Raw genomic sequence first — 6,000 nt, forward strand, 5'->3', positions numbered from 1 at the left:
AACTTTACAGTGGTTTCTTCACTTGATATATTTCTTATTTATTCAGTCTCTCTTTCAAAGTCAGTGCAGACTAACTTGAAATAATATTTTAGCGCTGCTTACGAGGAGATGGACGGTAATGATGCTGTGTCATTGCATTTTGCCGGTTAAGGAGCTGAAATTAATGCGTTCACCTGGATGTGATGTTCTTATCAGTGCTGATAAAAAAACAGTGTCTACTGCAGAAGTCATTTCACCCTGGTGTTAATGCAGATCGTACGCATTGTCATTGCATTAAAAAGCTGAATTTTAGCGGTTGTTAGTGAGTTTTTTGTGCAGTGAGAATGAAGCATATGACAGTTAAAGAGTACCAGCAGACACACATACTTAACAAATCCTACTCATAGAGTTAACACCTTCCTGATCACTTCCATGACAATCATGTCAGAAGGGGATGGCTTCATAGCCAATATGGAGAGAAGAAATGCTGACAACATCCTCTTACTATTTCACTGTACATGGTCATATACATATTGTTTTAAGACTCGCCCTTTAAGCATGCAGTGGTTCTTGGGAGCTACTTTGGAAAACATGTAAATATTAGAGAGTATTCATAAATGTATTGCTGGAAAACACTCTTAAGTAAGATAAAGACATTATTGGGAAACAGGACCCTGTTTTGTCGCTTAAGATGGATGTTGGGTAGTTGATTGGAGTTTTTCAGCAGGAGTCTCACATCTCAAAACTGTGTCACCAGGAAACCCATCTGTAAGGTTGGAGATAAGTGTTTTCTGGTTTGAGTGTGACCAAGTGTTTCTGGATGCACAATGGCTGTTGTTACTGTTACCTTTTACAGCTGATGTGTAATCAATTGGGCGGCTTTGGCTGCACTGATACTGTTTCTGTTTCTTTGCAGAAATAAATCGTTGTAGAAACCTGACCTTTTGTCTTCAAAGTACACATACACTCTCTGACACTAGCCTACACAAACATACACACAGAACTACACAAACCTATAAACACACACAAACGTTCACAAACCATTCAGTGATTTATATAAAGCATATTCTATTAATAAAGAGTCAGTTGGAGAACCTTTAGGCCTAAGGCATCGAAACCACTCAAGGTCATCCTGTTATGTACATCATGTGTCTTTGTGTCAGTTTGTGTGTGTGTGTGTGTGTGTGTGTGTTTGTGTGTGTGTGTGTGTGTGTGTGTGTGTGTGTGTGTGTGTGTGTGTGTTTTATTAGAGTTGGCATTGGTTAAACGTCTCCAGAGATGTACAGAGAGTGGATCTGACACTGGCAGTTAATTCTGACAGTTGATATCCCACCGACTGTTAGGCAGCTGTTTCTTTAGTTTTGTTTTCCTCAACCATAACTTTTTTCCCCTTTATTTATTTATTTTTTTGTTGATGGTTTACAAATGCTCTCTTCTCCTGTCCGTATCCTCTCAAATTTGTCTCTCTTATAAATCTTTTAGTCTCTTTTTAAAATCCTAAAATCATACCTTGTACAGAATTTTTAAAAAGTTTCCTCAGCATGGGGAAAGTATTGTTCATGACACAAGATCTGGCATTTTTACAGCTCACAATTTATGAAGTTATGTTGTTAACAAATTGAGTGGTTTAGGACATAACAAAAACCAGAAACTTGGGTGTGATGTGATAATAAAACAGACATACATATAAAACACAAACACTCACACTCATGCACACACATGTGAAAAGAAAGTAGAAAACAACACATAAGACATTCAGCTGCAAGTAATTTATCGTTGCTGAATGTGGAAAGTACCAAATATCACTCCAGCTGCACACTTGGACATCATACACACAAACACACCCTCTGCACCCCACACCTACATCTCCTCATGTAACACAGCCTTTCTCATTTTCTCTCATTTCTCCTCCCTCCATCTGTCATCCATACACACACATATGCAGTAACTTAAGCATTGGAGGTTCAGCACAACGGGGTAAGGACACATGTTCAGTACAGACAATAAACACACACACACACACAATACAGACAGAGAGCTTTCAGAGCCCGACTTGATTGACATAATGATTGGATAAAGACTGCAGAAGAATGTAACTGCAACATTAAAGTGAAGAGTAAGCATTCCTTTAAGACCCTTTAAATTGTACCTGCAGTGTTATTATCATATGGATGCTTTTGGCTCCATTAGTTACTCCACCTGGTCGATCAACCTCCAAACATTTGCATGTTGCATGTTGTTGGGTTGCTGCCACTGATCCATCAATGGCAGTATCCGTGTTTTAAAGTGTTAAAAGGATCACTTGGCTTAAATTTCCTCATTTAACTCTTATGGTATTTAGTAGGGCTTTACCTGGATCAGAATTTTCTTAAGTTGAGTCTGAATTGCAAGTTTAAGATCAAACATTCAGCTCTTCAACTCTCTGTGTTATTTTCTTTAAGACACTTTAAGCTTCAGGTTTAACTACAAGACCAGCCCAATCCCAAGAATAAAGTATTGGCAGTGTACATTTCTGCAAACCAGGAATACATCACATTTGTATGTTTCATGTGTATCACATCAACATCATTTCTAAAGTAAAATATGAGCTAAATTTGTTAACCATACGTTAACCACAGCATTGATGAAATGGCAAGTTTCAACGTATTTGCTACATAATAACATACAAATGTAACGTAGGCTCTTCGTGGTCGGCAGAAATGTATGGCGCCAACATTTTCCTGGTGATTGAATGAACAAGGTTCATGTTCTAATGTGAGAAACTCAGGTGTCTTTTATTATTATCTGTAAAGTGCAGATGTCAGATTTACACACCATTTACTTATAAAATCCTATTACATCAGTAAAGCAGAGTGATTTGGCTGACAAAACAAGCTCAACTTGAGTGACCTCACGACTTATGTTTCAAATCACCAACATTTAAGAGCAGGAGTTTACCAAAGATTTGCAGCTCATGTCCAACAACTCCAAAGCATACAAGCCCAACAAGAAATTACAGATCTGCTTATCAGCAAACAAAAGTCACACATTTTCACACCAGCAGCCTCCAAGAAGTCCTCCCCTGTTGTCCACTGAGCAACTTGAGAAAATCCAGTAAAAAACTCCACAGTAGTTATTGAAAGATGTGATTTCCCCAGTTACAGTTTCCCAGCCAGATTTTGAACTGCCGACCTTTCAGTCACAAGCCCGCCTCTCTAACCTCCAGGCTTCTGTTGGCTTTTAGAGATCATGCTGAGCAGGTTCATTATTTTCCAACCCAGTCTTACAAAAAACCTACTTGATACCAGCGTGGTGCTTGGGAACAAAATGTCACAAAATGGGATGTCATCCTTTCTCCTCACTGCTCGTATCCCCCCCCCTGCTGATTGGCACAGATGTTTTGATTCTGTGTCTGTTTATCATGTGTGCAGGCTCAGGTTGAACACCAACAGCATTAAATGTGCACCGTGTAACATTTAACACCCATAATCTGCTACCATGTTCTTGTAGATACAGGCTTTCGAAGCTTTAAAACCAAACAGTTGGCTGAAATTGATAAGACAGGAAACAGGGTGAAGTGAAAGAAGCCGTTAGTATGTTTACTTGATTCTATGTCACCACAACATGTGTGCACACAAACATTAGACTTTGTGTTAATTTAATGCAAGTTAACAATGTTATATGTGAAATCCTACAAGACAGTCTGCATAATCAGATTTATCTGAAGACTAAAGTAGATGAGTCAGCTCTCTTTTTTCACATCAACACTCATGTGCAGATGGTGGAAATACAGAAAAAAAATAGTATATTTTAAAACACAAGTCAAAGGCGAACTTTGGACATCCCCGTATTAAATGGGGATAATAATTCAGAGGTGCTTTTGACTTGTGTTTTACGGTGCTTAGCACTGTTTTTCTCAAAGATCCAATGAAATTGATTTTAAGTATATGCAGTTATGAAGGAAAGACAAGATTGTTCAAGTATGCACAATGATTTTATGGGTTGGACTTTAAAGTTGCAACAACAAATGCAGGTTGAGGAAACCACTAAATATGCATTGTTTTCCAGACTTTTCCAGGAAGTGAAGAATACTTTATTCATTCCTAATTGGTGAAATCAGTTTCTACATGCTGTCGTTTTTAGTCATTACACACAGAGGCCTGAAACACTCACATACACACACACAAAACCTACAAACAGGCATTAGTCAGAGCGAGGCTGCCAGTTCAGGTGAAAGTGAACTGGCACAGCGAGCAGTGCTCACTCCGCACCGTGGTCCTTTTGGGGATTTCACAAGATCTTTAAGCAAATTCTTGATAGGATAATGTCGGAAACCTTCTATAGCTAAACTAATAAACAGCCATTCTTATTCTTATTTTACTTATTCCTCTCTCTGTTTCTGTTTATCTTCTGCAGCACTGAATGAGCCAACCATTGACTACGGTTTCCAGAGGCTTCAGAAGGTCATCCCTCGGCACCCTGGGGACCCAGAGAGGCTGCCAAAGGTACCGGGCATAATTTACATTCACCTTTTGCATATTTAGCTGATACCTTAACTGGACAATGAACCTTGAATGGGTAGAATTTCTTCATCTCTTGCTTAAGGGCACTTCAAAAACACAGACACTGTAGATCTGAAAGAGATCAAACTGCTGCACAGAGTCGCTCTGCTATCAAAGAACAAGCTCACAGAGATGTACGCACATTAATTCAAAAGACGAAGAACAAAATAATTTTGTGTTTACGTTTTATTTGTTTGTTTTGTATGTGTGTTATTTTTATATTTCTAAGCAGAATATGTGTTTTCAAATCTCCTGTGGGTTGCGTTTTTACCTCTTCGTGAACTCTGTGTGTGTGAGCTGCTTAAACCCGTTTACAGGGTGAGCGTTTGAATCTTCTCCAGATCAGAGAGTCATATCTGATTATTTGTTTATCAGCTGGAGATCAAGCAAAGTGTTTAGAGGATCAGCAGATGTAAACAATTAGCACCAAACGATGAGCGCGGCTTTGATACCAAACCCTGTCATCTTGATCTGTACATGCAGGGTGACTTTTTCGAAGTGCATGTGTGAGTGTGAGAGTATGTGTGTTTGAGCTCACTGAGCCGACCCGATTCAGCTTAGATCTCGTCTGTCTGGGTGGGCAGGGTCATGACCTTTTACACAGCTGCTGTCGATTGGCTTCCTTCCTCCACTGGATCTGACCCAGGATTGGCTGTCTTTGTTGTGACATCATAAATAACGGGCGCTGGTCATGATGTGATGATGTGGCTATGACACAGTATCATCACCATCGTGCCGACACCCTGGCCCCAGATTAATGTGTTCAATCAATGTAATGTGCATCATTAATGTGGGAAGGTGCCGTGTACACCATGCAAACAAATCTGAAATGTTAAAGTTTGTTAAGTCAGTGGATTCATAGTCGGGAGTATTTATTATTTCATGTGTTTACATTATAACCCTAACCCTAATACTGGTAGTAAATTCCACAATCAAGTTTGTAAACAGGAAAATTACAGTGAGGGTCGCGTGGATAATGGGAACTAAAACCTCAAAGCTATATTGGGTTTAACCCCCTGAAACCTAGATTGACAGTAGTTTTTTTAAGTTAGTTCTTTTCTGTGTTGGGATGCCTCTCACAAGCCATCTAACCCTTGAAACCTAAATAAATAGGTTTGATTTCTTTCAAAAACATGAGGAAAAAAAGAAATGAGCAACTTGACACTTGAAATGTCCTGCAAAATTACAGGAAATTAGTCAAAGGTGAGAAGAAAATTACCTACAATTAGTTGAGAAAAAAGAGGATAATTGTGTCCATAAAGCTGTGTGTAAAATTATTATAACCACATATTTAAAATTATGTTACAGGAAAATATGTATAATATATATATATAGCATATATATACTATATTGGGTTTAACACCCTGAAACCTAGATTGACTGTGTGTAAATTTATTATCACCACATATTTAAAATTATGTTACAGGAAAATATGTATAATATATATATATAGCATATATATAATGTAGTGTGTGTGTAT

General features: G+C 38.4%; 1 pseudogene; it reads left to right on the plus strand.

Annotated features, from left to right (window-relative positions):
* The window catches only part of LOC121952361, a 209,151-nt pseudogene that overhangs the window by 80,137 nt on the left and 123,014 nt on the right, over window positions 1-6,000 (plus strand).

The sequence above is a fragment of the Plectropomus leopardus genome, chromosome 13 (assembly GCF_008729295.1).
Source record: "Plectropomus leopardus isolate mb chromosome 13, YSFRI_Pleo_2.0, whole genome shotgun sequence".
NCBI lineage: Eukaryota > Metazoa > Chordata > Actinopteri > Perciformes > Serranidae > Plectropomus > Plectropomus leopardus.